The sequence below is a fragment of the Petaurus breviceps genome, unplaced genomic scaffold, assembly GCF_028583685.1.
Source record: "Petaurus breviceps papuanus isolate PSGF00001 unplaced genomic scaffold, PetGlider_PUasm1.0 90823, whole genome shotgun sequence".
NCBI lineage: Eukaryota > Metazoa > Chordata > Mammalia > Diprotodontia > Petauridae > Petaurus > Petaurus breviceps.
The window spans coordinates 6,839,573-6,862,095 of NW_027187352.1; the positions used below are offsets into that span (position 1 = coordinate 6,839,573).

At 44.2% G+C, this 22,523-nt stretch overlaps 1 protein-coding gene and 1 pseudogene across 1 annotated transcript in view; one reads left to right on the forward strand and one right to left on the reverse strand.

Annotated features, from left to right (window-relative positions):
• Positions 1-1,008: 1,008 nt before the first annotated feature.
• Positions 1,009-22,523, reverse strand: part of LRRC32 (leucine rich repeat containing 32) — a 127,324-nt gene continuing 105,809 nt past the window's right edge. Inside the window, exon 5 of the transcript XR_011165017.1 lies at positions 1,009-1,612. The gene's annotated coding sequence lies outside the window, so the exon portion shown is untranslated. The remainder of the gene's footprint in view (positions 1,613-22,523) is intronic.
• LOC138148378 (large ribosomal subunit protein eL31-like) lies at positions 15,302-15,874 on the forward strand (annotated as a pseudogene).

Below are 22,523 nucleotides of genomic sequence, written 5' to 3' on the forward strand. Positions count from 1 at the left end.
ATTCACTCTTCCTCCCCCATATCCAATAAGTTGTCAAGTTCCGTCAATTATTTCTTCAGAACATCTCTCTAAGTCCCCCTCCTCTTCCCTCTGACACTGGCTAAGGTTCTCATAACTGGGCTATTGCAATAGCCTTCTGGTTGGTGTCCCTGCCTTAAGTCTCTCCCCATCCCATGGGCCACCATTTCACTTCATCTTCTACTATGAAAATAATAGAAAAAAATCCTCCTAAAGTGCAGACCTGGCCATGTCACTCCCCAATTCAATAAATTCCAGTGGCTCCTTATTTTCTTCAGGATCAAAATCTTCTGTTTGACTTGTATAGACCTTCCTAACTGAACTCCTTCCTGCCTTACCAGTCTTCTCACACCTCACGCCCCTCTGAACACTCTACATTCAGTGACACTAGCTTCCTTGCTGTTCCTCAAACAAGACATTCGATTTCCTGATCCCAGGCATTTTCACTGGCTCTTTTAGTTTTTGTTGTTGTTTAGTCATGTCCAACTCTTTGTGACCCTACTTGGGGTTTTCCTGTCAAAGACACTGGAGTGGTTTGCCATTTCCTTCTTCAGTTCCTTTTACAGATGATGAAATTGAGGCAAACAGGGTTAAGTGACTTGCCCAGGGTCACACAGCTAGTATCTGGAGGAGAAAGTGAGGCTATGGACTTTGCACAGCCCTACCTCACTTAAATCCAATTCACTTGCAAGTCATGACATCACCTTCCTGATGTCATGGTCCTTTTTGAGAAGAAAAGACCAACAACAGCAATGACAATCTGTTGCCAGATTTGAATTCAGGTCTTCTGACTTCAGTCCAAGCACTCCATCCACTGTGCCCCCTAGCTGCCTTCTCCCGGGCCCTTATCCCATGCCGAAAACTGCCCCCAGCTGTCTCTACCCCCTTGATTCCCTGACTTTGTTCAGGTCCCAGCTGAAACCCTACCTTTTCCTGGTCCTCCTTAGTGCGCATTCTTTTCCGCTTTCCCTCTGTTGAGTTTCTCCAATTTAGACTGTTTCTATTTTGACCGCATATAGTTATTGGCATGTTGTCTCCTGCAGTACTCCTTGAGAATACTACTGGGTTGTTTTTTTTTCTTTGTATCCTCAGTTCTTAGCACAGAACCTAGTACATAGTAAAGCTTAATACATGTTTATTGACTTGAATTGACTCTCTCCCATCACTCCCTTGAAGCTAGAGCATATTTTCTCACAAATGTACACTATTGGAAAAGTGGGAGAACTTATGAATCATATGTTAGGAATGAACATGTAGGGCATATGCATAGATATGAGGTCTCTGCCTATATGTAGGTAACATGGGACCAAAGAAACTGCATGGAGGGGAAATTCATATAGAGAATAGGTCAGGACATGTGTATGGAGGGGCAACTCATGATGGATGCTGCAGGGCTCCTGCTATCCCTGGGGGATGCCATAGGTTGTTCTTCTTGGGTCTGCCCCCCATGGTGCTGCCTCTGTTGGACATGCATCAAGCAGCCTGTCAGTTTCAGAATGTGCCTCTGTTGTACCTACCTGTTATCTCTTCTCACCTTCTCTGCTCTTCCTTTTCTGAGATGTCTTTGCACCTGTCACCAGCTGGGCTTCAGTAACTTTAAGAGAAAGAGTAGTAGCCTGAAGTTCAGAGTCCAAGATTCAGCTCTTTTAGAAAGAAGGTAAGCCCTTCACACATGCATTACAGAATGGCAGCTTTTCTCTCCATAAGGAGAGGAATCTGTCATTACAGAGCTTTAGCTTCTAGGCCAACTCTTTTTGGATCATGGAAAAGCCAGTCAGCAAATTTGATCCCAAAGACATTTAGTCTGTCTTTCACCCCTCCTCCCAACTCCTATTCATCAAGGACAAAATTTCTGTTCCAAACTTTTTTCTTCTGATTTAAGGTTAGAAATTCCTTGTAATTCCTTTTGATATCTTATGGGAATCCTGTGCCCTCCATCTCATTTTGGGGTTGGTGTGCTGGGCTCTTCCCATACACACAGTGTGGCTATGAGTCACTTCAGTCTTTATTCCAAACCCCTATTTTTTTACTATTATTGGTATCCTAGACGTTGGGCTACCCTAATAACATCAATGATCATTTTCAGTATTATGTCAAATCTTCTTCCATGGGTGCAGATCCCAGGCTCTTCATACCTTAGTAGGATACACTCTGGCTTTGATTACACATTGCCTGTATGACTTTGGGCAAATCATTTCCCCACTAATGCCCCTCTACAAAATACTAGAGTTAGCTAAGATGGTCTCTGAGTTCCCTTCCAGCTCTGACATTTCATGTTCTATATTCTAAGGCCTCTTTCAGCTCAAAAATTTTATAATCTCACTTGACATTCCCATTCTAAAGTTGCTCAAACCCTTTCTAATGGGAGGCAAGTTTCTCCTCTTGCTACATTTAATTTTAGCTCATTCCCTCTTGCCTTTCTCATGGAGGAGAATGTTCAGAACAATAGCTCTTGCTTCTCTAAGCTAGGTCTTCTGGAAAGCTCCAGTTGTAATGTATTGATAAGGGCCAGCAATGTATGTAGGCATATGTGATAACTGAGGGGTATCAGGAATATGTGTCTCCCTTTCCCTTCCCTAATCACCATCTCAATTATTTCTTCACTCGTAACTGAAATTCCACTATTAGTGAACCATTAAATCATATAATATCAGCACAGGAAAGAGGTAGAATGCAAAGAATAAAAAGTTTGAAAGGAATCTTAGAGTCTAGAGCATTAAATGTTAGCAATACGAGCAACCTTAAAGTGGACAAGAGAGTGGAGGAAATCTAGGAGGGTCTTAGGGACCATTTCATTCATAGGATCATAGATTCAGAGCTTCAAGAGACCTGAAAGATCTTCTAGTCCAAACCCATCCTTGAAGCAAAGAGGAAAGTGAGACTCAGAGAAGATAGATGGGTTGCTCAAGATCATACAGATAATAAGTGACAGAGCCAGGATTCAACCTCAGCCTCCTAGCTTCTTGTGGCAGCTAAGTGGCTTAGAGCACAGAGCTCTGGACCTGGAGTAAAGAAGACCTGAGTTCAAACCTGGCCTCAGACACATACTAGCTGTATGACCCTAGGCAAGTCACTTCATCTCTTAGTTTCTCCAACTATAAAATGAAGATAATAATAGCACCCACCTCCCAGGATTGTCAAATGGCTTAATAATTGTAAAGCACAGTGTCTGGTGTGTAGTAAATGCTATATAAATGTTAGCTATTATTATTATCCTTAGCTCATTGTTCAAAGCTCTTTTCCTCTCATCACACTACTTTTGTATCATTTGTATACAAATAACCAAGGGTTCTCATCATTTTGTATGTCAAGGACCCTTTTGGCAGTAATAATGAAACCTAAAGACACATTCTCAGAATAATTATTTTTAAAAATTCATAATGGAAAAATGCTAAATTTCAGTTAGAAGTTAATGACAACGAAGATGTATTCTTTTAATTTTTTTTCAAATCTTTTATTAACTTCTGATTTACATCATTCATTTCCACCAGATTTTGAGTCACAGATGTATTCTTTTTCTATCCAAATTGGGATGGGATGGGATAGGAATCTATCCATGAACTCCTGAGGAGTCCCTGGACCTCAGGGTAAGAACCTCTGTGCTGGTTTGTAAACTGAATGAGAGTGGGGATCACATTTGTAGATTTCTGTGTCTCCCTCAGCGTCAGCCGGTGACTGTGTATGCATGTTTAAAGCACATAGTTTGAATGAATGATGGAATGGATGAATTTGGGTCATTCTCCACCTCGACAAAAAGTGACCTAAACCCCATCCTGTCTCTCCTTATTCTAATAAGAGGCTATTTTGGAGTGAAAGGGATGTGGCAGCAGTGGGCTGTGCAGTCTTTGTGGAAGTTCCCCCACTGGGAACCCTGTAGAGCCGGGAAACAGGGGGCCAAAATAGAAACGGGAGCATGGGAAGCTTGCCCATCAAAGGGGAACACCCGGGTCCCGGGGCCTCTCCCTCCCCTCCACAATTCCTTCTAGGGCCAGGAGGCAGGAGGGCTGCTGGGCAACAATAATAAGTACAATAATAATAACACTTTGTAGACAGAAATGACATTGCTCCCTTCCCTCCCTCCCTCCCCTCCCTGATAGAAGGCTTCCCAGTTACTGCACTAAAGGGAAGAGGGATGTTTGCTCTGTGAGGGGAGATCTGGTCTCAGGGATCAGCAACCCTTGTCCACACAACCCTAACCCTGGTAGCACATTAATACATCTCCAATTCTGGTCCTTGGAGTAGAGGACTGGATCTGATTCCTAACCCCCTACCTACCTATGTGACCTTGAGCATATCTCTCTAGGCTTGGTTTCTTACATAAAATGAGGGGGTTCAGCTAACACAGAGTTTCTTAACCTGGGTTCAGGGCTAGATTTCAGTGGCCCATGGACTTAGATGGGTAAAAAAAGTGTGCCCTTATTTCACTCTGTTTCATTTGTAACATTTTGCGTTCCATTTTATGCAGTTAAAAACATTTTCCTGAGAAGGGGTCTATGGACTTTCTCAGACAGCCAAAGGGCTCTAGGACACAAAAAAGGTTAACATTGCCATGACTAGAGGAAAGGAAAAGAGGGGATCTAGAGGAAGGAAAAAGAGTAAGACTAGAACAGAGATTCATAACCTGGGGTCCACAGACAGATTTCAAGAAGTCCATACATTTATTTTTTAAATATTTTGGTGAATATATTTCAATATAATTGACTTCCTTTGTAGTTGTATGTATTTTATACATATCAAAGTATTATCTGAGAAGGGGTGACTAGGCTTCCCCAGGCTGTCAAAGGGGGTCCAGAACAAGGAAAAAGGTTAAAAACCCTCATCTAGATGTAGGAAAAGAGAAGGTTTGGAGGGAAGGAGCAGAGTAGGTCAAGTGGGGGGTTCTTAACTGGGGTCTATGGACAGATTTCAGAGGGGCCAGGTTTTTTTTCAATATTTTGATAATTGATGAAAATACAATAGCTTCCTTTGTATACCCACGGATTTTATTTTATGTATTACTTCACAGATAGCCAAAGGATCCTTGATATAAACAAGGTTAAAAAACCTTTGATAGAGACAATCTCTAAAGTTCTCCTAGGTCCAAATTCTATTAGTCACCTATAATCCCAGATACAATCTGAATTCGAATCCCAGATCCAGACTAAGTCCTGGGTCAATCCAAATGTTTTATGATTTCACTTGGTATTCAGGCTGACTCCAGACTGAACCTTCACCCTTTCCCAGACAGAGCCCTGACCCCAACTTTAGATGGAACCCTGAACTTGGCTCCAGACTAAGGACATACCCAAGACTAAATCTAGACTCCAGATGGAGTGCTGATCCTATAGTAGGAGTTTAGAAGAAACAAGATTTAGCACAGCGAGTAAGACCACCGGCTCCAGTGTTGAGAAGACCTGGAGATCGAATCCCGGGCTCAGACACTTAGCACCCACCCAGAAACACCTGGCCGTGTAACCTTGAGCAAGTTACTTAACCCCTATTGCTTTAAAAAAAAAAAAGAAGAGACAAGATGAATTCCTCTGTAAAGAAGAAGAGCAGAAAAGGATGGGGATAACAGGCGCCTGCATGTTCATTGGTCTGATCTCCTACACTAGTGCTGGCTTGGGGTGAGGGATGGAGAGGGGAGTGCCTGATGATAGGGCTCTAGCAACCGACCTAGTAACCAGATGTGTTGGAATGCTTCTTGGAGGGTCTAGTTATTCAGCAGGCCAGACCAGGGAAGCTCCCTCATCCTTTCCCTCACTGGAAAATCACCCAAGCCAAATCTGGACAAACCCTGACGGGTTTCGACAATTGCTCATTGTCCCCACCCTTCTGGGATACTCTGATTCATGGGGACCAGGGAAAAGCAAGGTCAGAAGAGAGCCCAGGCCCTTTCCCATTAGCTCTGGTTCAATCAATCAGTCAACAGTCATTTTACAAACATTTGTTGAACTCATGCATACTATTGCCCTTGTTGCAAATTGTTTTACTCTATGCCTCAGTCTTCCAATCTGTAAAATGAGGAATTTGGATTAGATAATTTCTAAATCCACTCTCACTCACTCTATGATTTATTACTGCCTTTGTTTTTGTTTTTCCCACCCATCCATCCATATTAGTTCACTAAAGTCAAACTCAACCTGGAATTTGAGGTTCTCTACAATTTGCCTTCAATCTCCTTATTTCCCACAACTGCCCTCACATAAATCAATCAACCAATCAACAAGAATTTATTAAATGTCTACTATGTCCTAGACACTGAAGACAAGAGTACAAAGAATTAGTCAATCTCCTCAAGGAACTTATATTCCAAGCTGAGAACCAACATGTGAGTAGTTAAATAAATGGAAAACACGTATAAAATAAATCCAAGGCAGCTTGTGGGAAGGGGTGCCAGAGGTAGCAGGGAGGATCCAGAGAAGCTAAATGGAGAAGGTGGAATTTGAGCTGAGAAAGGGATGAGGAGGGAGAGCATTCAGGCAATGTGGCCAGTCTGGGCCAAGGCTTATGAGAAAAGAGACGTCCAGCAAAAGGTGCTTGCCTATCTTACTTGCTGGCCCAATAAATTTGAAGGTTCCTCTCTGTCCTTGGAATCCTCCACCCTTCTCTCTTCCTTGTCTCTCATCTAATTTTCATTTGAAATTCTACCCAGTCTTCTAGGCCCAGTTTTGGGACCACCTCCTCCTGAGAGCCTTTCCTGATTCCAGTCAGGGAGTGAATTATAGTAGAAAGATCCCTGGATCAGGAACCTTGAGTTCTAGTAGGTAACCAGGTGGTACAAAATATAGACTAGTAGACCTGCAGTTGGGAAGACTTGTGTCCAAATCCTACCTCAGATGTTTGCTAGCTGTGTACCTTGGACAAGGCACTTAACCTTTTTAAACCTCTGTTTCCTCATCTGTTACATGGGGATAATAATAGTGCCTCCCTCACATGATTACCGTAAAGATGGAATGAGATGACCAGTTATATGAATGCCCGCTACTATTATTATTAACCCTAGCTCTGACACTTACTAGCTATGTGATCATGGTCAAATCGTTGTATCTCAGACCTCAGTTTCCCCTTCTGGAAAGACACTCCTCAAACTCTCCAGCTCACAGGATTATGGTGAGAAAGGAGGTCTGTAAATCTTAAGCAAACCATAGGAATGTGAGTTGTTGTCCAGAAATTTATTAAGTTAACAACTATTTACTTGCAAGTTATTCATCTGGAAGTGGTCTCTTCCTCTTCTGGGCACTCCTCCCCCTTTTTGGTTGCCTCTTCCATATGATTCTTGTCACACTTTGCCTTGAATGGTCATTTATCTATGACTGTTCTATTCTCTCCCCACTCCCTCCTTAGGCAGCTGATGCAGATGGTTGTGGGGGTAGATACGGTAGCTAGGAAAATGTGGCCCTTTTGGTGGGTGCCCTATATACACCATCCTCTACCTTGGCTGAGTCACCTTAGGGGATGTATTTCATCTCCCTGGGCCTAAATAGATGAGGATTTGTAAGATGAAGGTGTTGGCCAAAATCAGGGGTTCTTAACCTGGGATCTACGAACTTTAAAAAAATAATAATAGATTGATTAATTAACAATTAATAAACATTTTGACAGTTATATTTTAGTATGATCGGTTTCCTTTGTAATCCTATGTGTTTTCTTTCTTGTTTTTAAAAATATAATTCTGAGAAGGGGTCTACAGGCTTCCAGATTGATGCCAAAGGAGTCCATTACACAAAAAAGATTCAAAATCTCTGGCTTAAATGGTCCCTAAGGTCATCTCTCAGGGGACGCTAGGACTCTCTGACACTAATCTCTAGCACTTTTACACACACACTCTGCTCCTCAGGCAAACCAGAGCCTTCGGGGCTATCCAGCCCCTTCTAGATGCCCTCCCAATGTGGGGTTCCTAGGAGAGTCCTTGTGAAAGAGGGGCGAAAAATATGAGTGGGAGGTCTCAGTTTCATCCTCAGTGTCTGGGGTAGGATGGATAGGTAGCCCTGCTCAGCTGCCTGATCCAGCCCCTGTTCTCTGGCCAGAGACCATTCCCATCTGCCAGGAGTTGGCTCAGAAGGTCCTGAAATCTGGCCTGATGGGAGACTCCTTCTGGGCCAGGAGGAGCCTGAATTAAGCCAGCAGAGGGTGTCCATTCTCAGCCACCCAGGAGCTGCCTGATTGACAGCTGAGCAACCCCTGGGTGCTGGCAAGGAACCTAGAACTTCATGAACAGCTGAGCCCTAAGATGAGAAGAAGATGGGGTGCTGTTGGCTGGGACTGGGATGGGGCTGGAACTGGGGCTGAGGTTAAGGCTGGGGCTGGGACTAAGACTGGGGTTGGGACCTGGGCTGGGGCTGAGGCTAAGGTTGGGGCTGGGCCAGGAGCAGTTGAAAGGCAGGGGAAGGGTAGCTTTCCCAGAAAGACTGTACTTTTTAATGAACTTCATGGTTTAGCACAGTGCCTAATGATATGTAAAAGTACTTTGCCAAATTTAAAGTGCTTTGCAAATGACTGCTGTTATTATCTGGGCATACAAAGAGAGGTAAAAACAATCCCTGTCCCAAATTCTAGAGGAACAACATACAAACAACCCAATCTGTAACTAGCTGATGCTGGGCCAGGGGCAGTTTTTTGGAGTAGGGGAAGGGGAGGGAGTTGGAGGGTTAGTACTGTACTATTCTGGGTATGACGCAATCCCACTAGGTGGGGATGACTCTTCCCTTCAACAGTTCCAAGTCGTCCATGCTCTGGAAGACCTCAAAGCAGTCAGGGAAGGTTCAGATTCCCCAGGCACCCTGCACATAGTTCCATGAGGACAAAAGCCAGGACAGTGGGCTTTCAATTCTGCCTCTAGATGGGTCACTCAGCAGAATACCAAACGTTGAGTCCTCATGGTGTGCCCAGAGAGGGAGAAAATTTCTTACCTGCCATCTGTAAGCTCACTGTCAGTTTGGGGAGAGGACCCACCACACATATGGAATCTGGCAAAGAGCTTGTAAATATGGAGGGATGGAAAAGACCCTGAATGGGGGATTTAGAGCCCTGGATCAGAGCCCAGGCCCTGCCCTTGACTGTCTGAGTGACCTTGGAGAGTTCTCCCCTCCTTGAGGATTTGTTTTCTCCAATGTGAAGAGGGGGGTTAAATTTGATTATTTCTGAAGTTACTTTCCAGCTTTGGTATTCAAGGACATTGAGTCCCAGAGCTGAACTTCTTTCCAAATATGCTAGAAATCAGTCTTTCCCATAATTCGATCAGGGCTCCCCTTGCCCTCAATTAGTCTGAATGAGTGAGACTGTCTTGCCTCCCTTGTAACCAGTCTGGAACAGGGCCCCTTCTTTCCTCCTCTCCTACCCGGACTGACTTATTTAAGTGCCCATCAGCTCTGGAAAGCTGTTTGGAATGACTGGGAGGCCCCTTCATCAAACTCAGGGATTAGAGCCCCGGCTCAGTCTTGGGGGAAGGCCAGCTCACTGTCTGGAAGGGAGGCAGGCCTAGAGGAAGCCAGGAGGCTTAGGAGTCCACTCTCTTTGAGAAATGACTTTACTGCATTTTTTTAACTCCTTCTCCCCCAGTGGTCAGTCAGTCCCATCTCTTCTTAAAGCTCATGTGGTATGTAATAGAAAGAAAACAACACTGGAACACCAGGAATTGGGGGTTAACATTGGTCAAGTTTTGCTTCTTTGGGTCTCACTTTCTCCCTCTGTTAAATGGGGATAAATCTCTCCCTCCTGCACCTTCCCCAGAGGGCTATTGACTGTGAGGCTCAAACATGAGAATGGGACATTCTCTGTAGGATTGTTAGCTGGGGGACAGTTTTGGGGCAGCTGGGTGGTACAGTGGATGGAATACCAGTCCTGGAACCAGGAAGATCTGAGTTCAAATACAGCCAAAGACACTTACCAGCTGTGTGACTCTGCACAAGTCATTTAACCTGAGTTTCCTCATTTGTAAAATGGGGATGATGATGATAGCACCTACCTCTCAAGGTTGTTGTGAGGATGAAACGAGATCATCATTGTAAAGGGCTTAGCACAGTAGTGCCTGGCACATAGTAAGAGCTATAGAAGTGATAGCTATTATTATAATGTAGACATGACCATATGCTGGAGGAGAACTGGTTAAAAAATAACTCCCATTTCCCTAGCACTGTGCCTTTCATAAATGTCTTTTCCCCTGCATATTAAACTACCTAATCCATGCTTGATTAACGTAGGTCATTGAAGCTGGCATCAGCAAGACTTGGTGGTTTTTGTTCTGTGTGTGGAGGGCAAGGCAATTCGGGTTAAGGGACTTGCCTAGGGTCACACAGCTATTAAGTGTCTGAGGTCGGATTTGAACTCAGATCCTCCTGACTTCAGGACTGGTGCCCTATCCACTGCACCACCTAGTTGCCCCAAGACTTGGTTTTAAAATTCCACCTCAGTCACTGGCTGTGTCACTCTGTGCCTCAGTTTCCTCATCTGTAAAATGAGAAGACTCAGTAGTCTATGAGTCCCTTCCTGCTCTAAATCTGAATTCTGGGAAGTAAGGCAGTATGGATAAGTTTTTTCCCCAACGAAATGATGAAGTCAATTCAAAGAAGTAAAGAGTTTTAGGCAGTGTTAGTAACTCAGGTCCGAGTCACCTGGCTCCAAGTCTGGTGCTATGCCTCCGCACCATACTCATTGTGTCTCATCGGGCAAGTCCCTTCCCCTTGTGAAATAAGGAGATTGGACTTTCTAAGGTTCCTTCCAGCTCTGACATTCTTTGTTAGAAGGCAGAGGTCAGCAACATGCAGGCCCATGGGCCCCAAAGCTAAGAATGGTTTTTACAAATTTTGTTTGAAGGTGTAAAACCCATTTTTATCTCATGGGTCATTAAAAAAAATGGCAGCGGTGTGGATTAAGCTCACACTTTTGTTTGCTGATTCCCCATTCTAAGGTACCTTCCAGTTCTGAGGTTGTCATTCAGTCATTTTGGGTTCTTTGTGACCCAATTTGGGGTTTTCTTGGAAAATATACTAGAGTGGTTTGCCATTTCCTTCTCCTTCTTCCATCTTCCTTCTCACTTTATGGATGAGGAAACTGAGGCAAGCATGGTTAGGTGGCTTACCCAGGGTCACACAGCTAGCACATGTCTGAGGCCAGATTTGAATTAAAGATGAGTTTTCCTGGCTCCAGGCATGGCACTCTATCCACTGGACCACCTAGCTGTCCTTCCAGCTCTGATACTCTGTGCTTTGAGATCCCTTCCAGCTCTGACATTCTTTCTTTACTTAGAGGTCTCTCCCTATTCCAGCATTCTGTATTCCAAGGTCCTCTCCATCTCTGACATTCTAAGCTCTGAGGTCCCTCCCCACCTGACGTGTGATTCTCTCAGGTGCCCTCCAGGGCTAAGATTTTGTGTCCAAAAGTCCCTCACAGATCCTTTTCAGCTCCAACATCTATATTGTAAAGTCCTTCTCAACTCTGCCATCCTGTGTTCTTTGTTCCCAGTATTCTTCCAGCTCTGCCATCTATGGCTTAAGAGCCCTTTCAGATCTAAAATCCTATACTCTGAGGTCCCTCCCTGATGTCATTCTGTCTTCTACAAGTTCTACCTCTAACATCCTATGTTCTTAAGTTTCTTCCAGTTCTGACATTCGAATAAGAATAAAAACAGTACTAAAATTTATGTAGCATTTACTATGTGCCAAGTACTCTACAATTATTATCTTAATTGGTCCATATAATAACCCTGGGAGGCAGGTGCTATTGTTATCCCCATTTTACAGATGAAGAAACTGAAGCATACAGAAGGTTAAGTGATTGGCCCAGGGTCAACCAGCTAATTTGTCTGAGGCCATATTTGAATTCATATCTTACTGACTCTGGGTCTAGTGCTCTATCCAATGCACCACCTAGTTCCCTTCTGTGTTCTAAGGTCCCCACATACACTGATATTCTATGTTCTGTGTTCCAAGGACTCTTTGAGATCTAGAATTTTATACTCTAAGGTCTATTCTGGCTGATAATTTTCTGATACTCTAATGTGCCTATTTCTAATTCACAAAACTGACTTTTTATGGTTTGGAGCAAGATGTTTGGAAAGGGAAAAATTCCCCTTTCCCACTCCCTGGGAGAGGAGGGCAGGGAACCTATGAGACACCCTGGGAGGTGGAGGTGGGAGACAGCCAGGGGGTGACTGGGCACTGAAATCACTCTTGTGTGTATGTGTGTGTGTGTGTGTGTGTGTGTGTGTGTGTGTGTGTGTGAGAGAGAGAGAGAGAGAGAGAGAGAGAGAGAGAGAGAGAGAGAGAGAGAGAGAGAGAGAGAGACAGAAACATACTCACTCAGTCTCATGACCCAAACCAGATGCTCCTTGTAAGATGTCTGGGAAGCCTAGCATTAATTCCATATCGGTAGCCAGATCAAAGCCCTTCCGGACTGGCTTCCACTCCCACCCTTCTGAAGGAGCTTCAATGGCCCACATACAGTTTAATCACAGTAGCTAGTCTTGTCTAAATACTGAACTGAAAAGAAACAGAGAACCTTAGAGATCATCTCATCTAACCCCCTCATTTCTTTTTTTTTGTTGTTTTTGGAGGGCAATTGGGGTTAAGTGACTTGCCCAAAGTCACACGGCTAGTAAGTGTGTCAAGTGTCTGAAGCCAGATTTGAACTCAGGTCCTCCTGACTCCAGGGTCAGTGCTCTATTCACTGCACTACCTAGCCACCCAGAACCCCCTCATTTCTTTTTTTTTTTTTAAGCAATCGGGATTAAGTAACTTGCTCAAGATTACACGGCCAGTTATTTCTGGGTGTGGTGCTGAGTGTCCGAGCCCGGGATTCGATCTCCAGGTCATCCTGACACTGGAGCCGGTGCTCTTACTCGCTGTGCTACCTGGCCACCCCGAACCCCCTCATTTCAAAGAAGACAGCTACCTAAGTCCCAAGACACTTATGGACTACAAGCCCTTTCCCCACTACAGCTATCCCTTTTGCTTTGCAGTGGTTAAGGGCACGATACCTCCGTGATCTAAAAAATCTGTGTAGACAATTTTGACCCTCCCTTTGTACCAAAGAAGTCTGAATTTTTTCTTCTTCTTTTATGGGGTGTTTACAGTACCTTGTTGTAAAATTTGGGTTAAGTATTTGGTCCTAGGCTATATGTAGGTCAATGTTAGGGAAAATACCATATGAAAAAGAAATTTTAAAAATATGAAATACTACAGTAATTTCTGAAACTGACCCACAATATATAGAAACCACAATGGAGAAAGTAGCAATGTGGAACAGATAACTGTACAATACTGTGAGGTGTGGAGGGAAAGGATTATCATCTGTATTTTACAGACTAGGAAATTTAGGCTAAGAATGGGCAATGTGGTGTAACAGAAAGTTCTGGATTTGGAATCTGAGACTTAAAAATCTGGCTTTGGAACTTTCTATCTACTTGACCCAGGACAAGGCACTTAACATCTCTAGGCCTCAGTTTCTTTATTAAGAATGATTATAAATAGGGGCAGCTAGGTGGTGCAGTGAATAGAGCACCGGCCCTGGAGTCAGGATGACCTGAGTTCAAATCTGGCCTCAGACACTTAACACAAAACTAGCTGTGTGACCTTGGGCAAGTCACTTAACCCCAATTGCCCTCCAAAAAGCACAAAAAAAGAATGATTATAAATAACTTATATTTATATGGCCTTTTAAAGTCTTTAAAACACTTTACAAATATCATCTCATTTTATCTTCACAAAGACCACGGGAGGCTATGTGCTATTATTTATCTCATTTTACAAATGCAGAAACCGAGACAAATAGTATTTAAGTGACTTCCTGAGGGCCACACAGCTAGGCCACACACTATCTGAGTCTGGATTTGAACTCTTGACTCCCTGACTCTAGATCCAGGGCTCTTACAGATTGTGTCACCAAGTTGCCTCAAACCTATGATCCAATCACAGGGACAGGCTACAGGATAAGGGATGGGGACTTGGCTTCAGGGATCAGAGTATGAGGGGAAATAACCAGGTCAAGGAACAAGAACAAATGTTCTTATGTCACAGCAAGAGCCAGAACAAGAATTCAATTCAAGTCAGTCCAATGAAATTAACAGATGTTTATTATAGTGCCTAATATAAGCAAGATCCCATTCTGGGTTTTTGGAATACAGAGACAAGAACAAGAGAGTCTTGCCCTCAAGGAGCTTACATTCTATTGAGAAGATAAATTGTGAGCAGAGAAAAGGTCATCTGAGGAGTGGGGGGGGCACCAGAATCTGGGGGACTGAGCAATCTGGAAGGACTTCAAGGAGGAAGGGCACTTGAATTGAGCACTGAAGGAAGGCAAGGCTTCTGAGAAGGAAGGATGAGGAGGGAACATTCTAAGAATAGAGGATGTCTTGTGTGAATTCATGGAGGCAGGAGATGGCATGACAGTGGTGAGGGAAAATTTAGCTGGCAGGTAGGGGAAAGGAAGGGAAATGACAAGAAATACAGTTGGAGAAATAAATTGGATCCAGACTGTGTGGAGCCTTTGATGTCAGAGGCAAGAGGAAGTCAGTCACTGGAAGGTTTTGGAGCAAGGGTGTGACATGATCAGACTGATCACATTGGCTGTTATGTAGGGGATGGATTGGAAAGTGGGGAGCATGGATGGAAGGAGACCATTGCAATAGTGCATACAAGAAGTGATAAGGGTCTGAAGACATTGTTTTTGCCTTTACAATATCTCTTATATATGTCTCCTTCTTTCCACTCATACAGCCATCACCCAAGTATAGGCTCTTATCAACTCATGCCTGGACTATTGCAAAACCCTTTTAACTGACCTCCCTGCCTCTCTTATTGCCCCACACCAATCTATCTTCCATATTAATTGCCAAAGTGATCTTTCAAGGCTCAGGGAGAGCATGTCATACCCACTCAATAAAGTCCAGTGGCTCCCTGTTACCTCCGGAATCAAATGTAAAATCATCTGTTTGATTTTTAAGTCCTTCATGATCATAAACTGTTCCTATCTTTCTGGTCTTCTTACACTCTGTGACCCCATGGACCTCTGTCCTTAGGGTTTTCTTGGCACAGTTACTGGAGCGGTTCTCCATTTCCTTCTCCAGTGGGTCACTGATCCAAAGTCACACAGAAGTTAAGTGACTTGCCCAAGGTCACACAGCTAGGAAGTTTTGAGGCTCAAAATTTTGAGCCTCAGTTCTTGACTCTGAGCCCAGTGTTCCATCCATTGATCCACCTAGCTGCCTTCTTATACAATAAGCTGCTTATTGCTCCTTGAATGTTTCCCTCCATAGCCAAATTCTGTGCCTTTTTACTAGCTGTTCTCCCTCTCCCTGCAGGTAATGATCATTTCTACTTCTTGGTCCTCCTGGATTCCTTTAAGATTCAACTCAAATCCCTTTCCGACCTGGTCCCAGGCAGGATGGCTCCTGAAAAGAAGGGTGGAGAGAAGGGACGTTCCACCATCAATGAGGTGGTGACCAGAAACTATACCATCAACATTCACAAGAGGATTCATGGAGTAGGCTTCAAAAAGTGAGCTCCTCAGACTCTAAAGGAAATCCATAAATTTGCCATGAAAGAAACGGGAACTCCAGATGTGTGCATTGACACCAGACTCAAAAAAGCTGTTTGGGCCAAAGGGAACGTCCCATACCGGATCCCAGTGTGTTTGTCCAGGAAACACAGCGAGGATGAAGATTCACCAAACAAGCTGTATACATTGGTTACTTATATGCCTGTCACCACTCTCAAATGCTTACAGACAGTCAATGTGGATGAAAACTAAATTGAACTTCGTTTAAATAAAGTTATAAAATGTTAAAAAAAAAATTCAACTCAAATCAATAAATGAAGTTCAATAGGTAGAGATCTGGCTTTGAAATCAGGGAGTCCTTGGTTTAGGTCCTGACTCTGATACATATAGTCTGTGTGACCCCAGAAAAATCAGTGAACTTCTCTGTGCCCCATGAAACTTGGTAAGATTATCAATTGTAAAGTAGGCATCTATCTGTATTAGTACAGGACATTCCCTACCAGGAGTTCCCTCTCCTAATAAAATAGTGGGTTTGGTACAAAAATAAAAGACTTAAGAAAAAGATTCCATTCAAATTGCACTCTCTGCAGGCGGCTTTTCCCAATATACCCCTCCTCCCTCATTGCTAGGGACTTCTCTTTGTGAGCACTGCCCATTTGTGGGAATAATGCACCATTATTTGTATGTTGTCTCTTCAATTAGACTGGGAGCTCCTTGAGGGTAAGGGACCATGTTTTTGCATTTCTCTGCATCCCCACTACTTAACTCTGTGCCTTAACACACAGCTAATAAAAGCTTAATAAATGCTTGTTGGTTGACTGAACTAGGACTGAACAAGGTTGACCCTCCTTGGGTGAGTTGAGGAGACAGAAGAGAGGGCTGTCACTGGGTAGAATTAATAAGAAGTCCCAGCTAATTATACATGGAAGTGGGGGAGGGAAAGGAGAGACTAAAAGATGATTCTGGGTCTCTAGACCTGGGTGATTGGGAGCAGGTGGCATCTTCCCTAGAGATGGGAAAGTTGGAAGGAGGTGAAGATTTGAGAATGAGGGGCAGGGGAAGGGAAGATGACCAGTTCTGGTTTTGACATATTTAGTTTGATATGCCATTGGAACATCCGGGGGGAGAAGGTCAGCAGACAGATAAGGATGTTGTGTTAGAGTTAGGAAGGAGATAAGGGCTGGATGTATTGGTTTGGGAGTGATCTGCAGAGAATGATAATTAAGCCTGTGGAAACTCAAGAGGGCTCAGGACAACCATAGAGAAGAGATAGAAGATAAGTGATGATACAGCAAAGATAACTGAGGAAGAACAGTTATATTGGAAGAAAAGTAGAGAAAGAACATGCTATGGAAGCCAAGGGAGGCTGGTGGAAAGTATCATAGGAAAGTATCAAGAAAAACCCGGACTGTGAAATGGGCCTTGGACTGATCAGTCAAACAGATTCAGACAAGTAGTGGGATACGAAGCCGTAAAAGCAGGGGTCGAGAAGTGATCTGGTAAGGAAGAGGAGCCTAGTGAACACAAACATGTCATTCAAAGAGCTTAGTGGTAGAAGGGGGAAGGGAAGGGAACAAGCATTTATTCAGTGCCTGCTGTCCCAGGCACTGTGCTAAGCATTTTTTACAAATATTCTCTCATTTGATCTTCAAGGCACCCCCTTAGATTCTAGTTCTTTGCCACACACACACACACACATCTGCTGTAGATATTTTTGTGCACATAGGGCCCTTCTCTCTGATTTCTTTGGGATATAGACCTAGTAGTTGTAAGTGAGGATTTTTTCCTAGGATGGGGAGAGATAGGTAAGCTTGTAGGCAGCAGGAAGACAATATGTAGAAAGGGAGAGATTTAAAGATTACACAAAGAGTGGGGTGATGATGGGCGAATTCTGCAGGAGAATGTGGGATGGGATCAAAGGCACGTTTAGAAGGTAAGGAGAATTGAGACCTCTTCATGTGAGACAGGAGTGAAGGAGGAGATAGTAGTAGAAGCTAGGAGGAGTAGGAGAGGAGGAGGGAGAAGAGGGAGCTCTTGACTAATGGCCTTCATTTTTTTCATGGAAGTATGAAGCGAAATGCTCAGCTGAGAGGACTGAGGTAGGGGATGCCTTTGGAAGCTTAGGAGGGCTGAAATAGCTTGGAACAGCTGCTGTCATGAGAGGGATATTGAATTGATTAGGAGGGTGCAAAAAGATTGCCTTGCTATAGTAAGAGCTTAAATGAGATTATGTAATATGAACTTATAGTGGACCCAGTCAGCACAATTTTGTGATTTTCTCCAGCTTCATTCAGCAACCTATGAATGTGAAAGCAACTTAACAACAATTGGAGTTAGACAGGAGAGATCATAAATATGGCAAGGTGGCAAGTGCGAAGGGACTAGAATGTAGAGGAAAACAGAGGTGAGGTGGTTCATCAATGGGTGGAGATAGGTAAGGGAGGAGTGTAGACAATGCAGGAGACACAACGTGGGATGAAGGAAATGAAAGTCATGGTGGGAACAAAGAACGGGGTTAGAAGTTGTGAGACAGAAGGAAAGATTGAATGCTCAGAGATTATAATGGAATCTTGGAGCTCACAAACATGGAAGTAGGGCAATAGTGGGTGATGCTGGCAAGGTCAAAAAGGTGATTATTTCTGGGTGTAGCCTAGGTGGAGTGAAGGAGAAAGTCATGGGCATTTAATAGTATGAAGAATTGTTCTCAACTCCCTGCCAGCTCAAATGTTTTATAGTTATGGGTCCTGTTATAAAATTCAATTGAAGTGCTGACATTTCTGGAGTAGCTAAGGTTTGCACTGCACTTCACATATGTTAATCTTATAAGAGCCCTCTGAGTTTGGGTACTAACAGGTGTTATTGTTCCCATCTTATAGGTGAGAAAACTAGCCTCAGAAAGGAGAAATGACTTTCTGAGTGATGTCGTAATTCGGCCATTAAATGTCGGAGGTAAGATTTGAGTCCAGGTCTCTTCTGACTTCAGGTCTGAGGCTCTTTTTAATACCCCACACTGCCTCAATTCTCTTTTATCCTGGGCTATTTTTGAGGGATCATTAAGGTAGCCTGTCATGAGACCCTCCTGAACATTATTTGCATTTCTTTCCTGCACTGTGACTTCTGTTCTCACAGTTGATAGCCAAGGATCTTACAGAAACCACCTGGAAGCAATAGTGATGAGATTTCATTCCAGGCTCTTGGATTCAGAGGGGACATGTTCTGAGTAATTATTTCAGTCTCATCCCTGGGAATAAAAAGAGACTGTAATTCCCAAGAGACTGAAGGTTGCTTAGGCCTCATCCAGTTTCACAAGAGGAGAGGAAGGGAAAAAGTGGTTAGAAATCCAAGAACAGACCCTTGGCTTCCCTCCCAGGGCCCTCTCTGCCCCCTTGCCTTTGCTGGGACATTGAGCCCTTGAGGACTGTGGCATTTGGTCATCCTTGGCTGCCTGGCTCAGATCCCAGCTTGACATCACTCAGAATCAGAGAATCTGAGAGCTGGAAGAGAAATGAGAAGGTAGCAAGGGCAACCCATACTTTAACAATAGTCTGTGCTAAGTGTCTCAGGTCATCCAGCACCTATCTGAAGAACTCCAGTGATGGAGAAACAGCACCCTGCCCAGGCAGCCCATTCTACTGTTCCAGAGCACTTGCTGTTTTTCCTTATATTAAGCCTAAACCTGCCTCCCTGAAACTTTCACTTTGGTCCTAGTCCTTCTCTCTGAGGCCCAGAAAAATAAATCCCCATCATGCACACAACAGTCCTTCTTGAAGATGCCTATTGGCACCTCTCCTTCTCTGTTCCTCCTCATCTCCCTCCCCTCCCCAGCCAGTCTTCTCTTCTCTTCTCCAGGCTAAATATAGCCAAGGAGTGGAAACGTCATCATTGCAGTGGTGAGAGTGAGTGGCCTAGCCATGATGACACTCAGCTACTGATTTTGGAGCCCTCTTTACCCAGAAACAGACTACCATATATGGTAACTGTGTCTTCTCTGCCCTGTGTCACCAAACTGTATGAGAAAACAATGCCTGGAATGTAACAAGCAATTAGCAAATACTTGTTAACTTGTAGAAGATGCCTTGACCATGCTTTACCATGGATTGTCCATGGAGATTGGGGGCTGCCACTGACAACCAGGACCTTAGCTGAAGTCTCCCTTCCTCTTCACTGGACTGGGGAGGAGGGGGCTTTGGCTCAGGCCTTTGCAAGGATTAGGACTGAAGCTTCTCTTGCCCTGAAATATATTGCCACATGGAGGTATTACTTGCTCTGCCTTGCTTCACCAAACTACCTGAGGGAGAAAAAACAGTGGCAAAGGCCTCTATGATCACAGAATGTCCAGGGATCTGACCTCCTGTCACAGGACTCCCTCTAAGACCAGAGCCAAAGAATCACCCCCCAAACCCTCGGAGCCAAGACCATTTCCCACATGCAGAGCATCTCCAAGGGGGAGGGAGGAAAGGAGGCAGAAAGAGAGAGAGGGAGAGGGAGAGACAGAGAGAGAGAGAGAGATACATAAGAAGAGAGAGATGCAAAGATGGACAGATACATGCTTACATAGATAGAAAAATAGATACACACATACATACATGCATAAAGATAGATACATAAACAGAAAGGTAGATACACAAATAGATATACAGAGGGATAGATAGATGGATAGTTAGAGTGAGTGGGCATTTATTAAGGGCCTACTACGCACCAGACATTGTACTAAGCACTGGGATTTAAACAGAAGCAAGCAGGGCAATCCTTTCCCTCAAGGAGCTTTCATTCCAGTTGAGAGAAGACAAGCCATAGCGGGGAGTTTGAGGTGGGGAGTGGAGAGGAAGAGCAGTTGTCTCCAGATGGCAACGTGGCGTTCAAGGAGGAGGGAGAGGATTCTGGAGAGAGCCCGGACAAGAGTGAGGCGAAGTATGTCTGGAGATAGTCAGTAAATGTTTATTAAGCTCCTACTATGTGCCAGGTCGTCTGCTAAACTCTGGGGATACAAAAAGAAACACAAGTCCGTCCTTCTCAATGACCTCAGCATCCAATCTAATCTAAAAAGCAAAGAAACCTGTACAAGCAGGCTACACACAGGATAAAAGAGGGAAAGCGCTAGCATGGGGCGGGGGTGGGGGCGGGGGTGGAAAAGGCTTCCTGCAGAAGGAGGGGTTTTAATTGGCACTTAAAGGAAGCCAAGGAATTCAAAGGCAGACGTGAGGAGGGAGACCATTCCAGGCATAGGAGACAACCAGAGAAAGTGCCCGGAGCTGCTCATGGAACAGCCAGGAGGCCAGAGTCACTCAAGTTCTTCCCAAATGGTGGCTCCAGGAAGGGTGTCAATAATGGGAACAGGAGACCCCAGGGGAGAGTTTGTTCACAGTGGCAATGTGATAGAAGGAGAAAGAGGAGGATTCCCAAGAGATTCCAAGGCAGGCGATATATCCCCTGACCTCTTGGGGCTGTAGCACAGGAAGGGGCTGGCACCAAGGGTGAATTCAGTTAAGTCCCTGGGAACCCAATTATCAGGTGTTTATTGACCAGTCATTAAACCAACCAACCTGCTGTGGTCTTTAGAGAGAGTGAGATCATGGATGCCCCACTCTGTTATCATAGGCATCTGGGGGGGGGGCGGTTTCCACTCTCTTGGTGCCTTCCCCTTTATCTCTGTGATTAGAATCCAAATAGCAAATGTTAAAAGGAGGTGGGGAGCATGTCAGCAGAGGTTAGCTGTGTGTGTGTTGGGGAACAGGGGCTAATGTTGAGGAGTGAAGAACAATCTCGTGTAGGATTCAGTTGTCAGGAAAAAGGAGGTGACCTATCTCCCAGAGAGGCCCGACTGTACCTATACAGGGTTTAAGGATGGATGCCAGGTGCCCACGAGATAACTGTTATGTTTCTGGACACGTGGTGAGGGAACACATCTTCCTTCTACTCCATGGTCCTGCTAAGTCACACTGCTCATTGCTACCATTCCTGGTATATTTCACCTCTCCTGTCTCATCCTCTGCCTCTTGGACTCCTCAGCTTTTTTTAAGGCCGAACTCAGGTGCCTTCTCCTAAGAAGCCTTTTCATTATTTCCCCTAGTTATTAGCATTCACTTTCCTCTCAGATTACCATGGGTTTACTTCTGTGTGTGTTATATTTCCTCAGTACAATGTAAGTTACTAGATGAAGGACCCTCTCAGTTTGGCTTAGCATGCCCAATGCCCAGTATGGTGCCTTCTATATACTTGCACCTCATACATGCTGAATTCAGTTTAATTAAATTGCCCCTTGTATGCCAAAATTGCTGCTCCCTCCCCACCCTTTTGTTTGCTTTCCTCTGTGCACACTCCAGGGTGGTGTCTATATCTGAGTGCAATATTTCATATGGTCAAACATGGCAAAATATAGTGGAACTGGTAGTTCCTTTGTTCTGGATATTGTGCCCCCTCTAACGTGGCCTAAGATGGTTTCCACGTCATACTATTGACTCATTTTGAACTTGTAACCCATGAAGACCCCCAGATCTTTTTTTCACATGAATTAGATTAAGAAACTGAGGCCAAGAAAGAAGAGACTTACCTAAGGTCACACAGTGGGTTAGTGGGAGAGCCCTGAAGCAGTGTCTTCTGAGTCTTACCATGATGCACTGTCACCACTGCTCTGGGGACACTTCACAAGACACTTCTTTGAAAGGGAGATGGAGTGAAAAGATCTTTCTCAAGAATAGGGTCAGAAAAAAAAGAATAAGGTCAAGTGACCTGAGTTTGAATCCTGCCTCTTCTATCAACTCATTCATTGTATGGTCTTGGATAAGTCATTTTCTTTATCACAAAATAAGTGTTCTCTAAGTATCCTCTAAGCTCTGACATTCTGTGTTCTGAGGTCCCTTCCGGCTCTGACATTCTGTTTTCCAAGGTCCCTCCCAACTCTGACATTTTATTCTAAGGGCCCTCCCAGCTCTGACATTCTGTGTTCTAAGGGCCCTCCCAGCTCTGACATTCTGTGTTCTAAGCCCTCCCAGCACTAACATTCTGTGTTCTAAGATCCCTCCCAGTTCTGA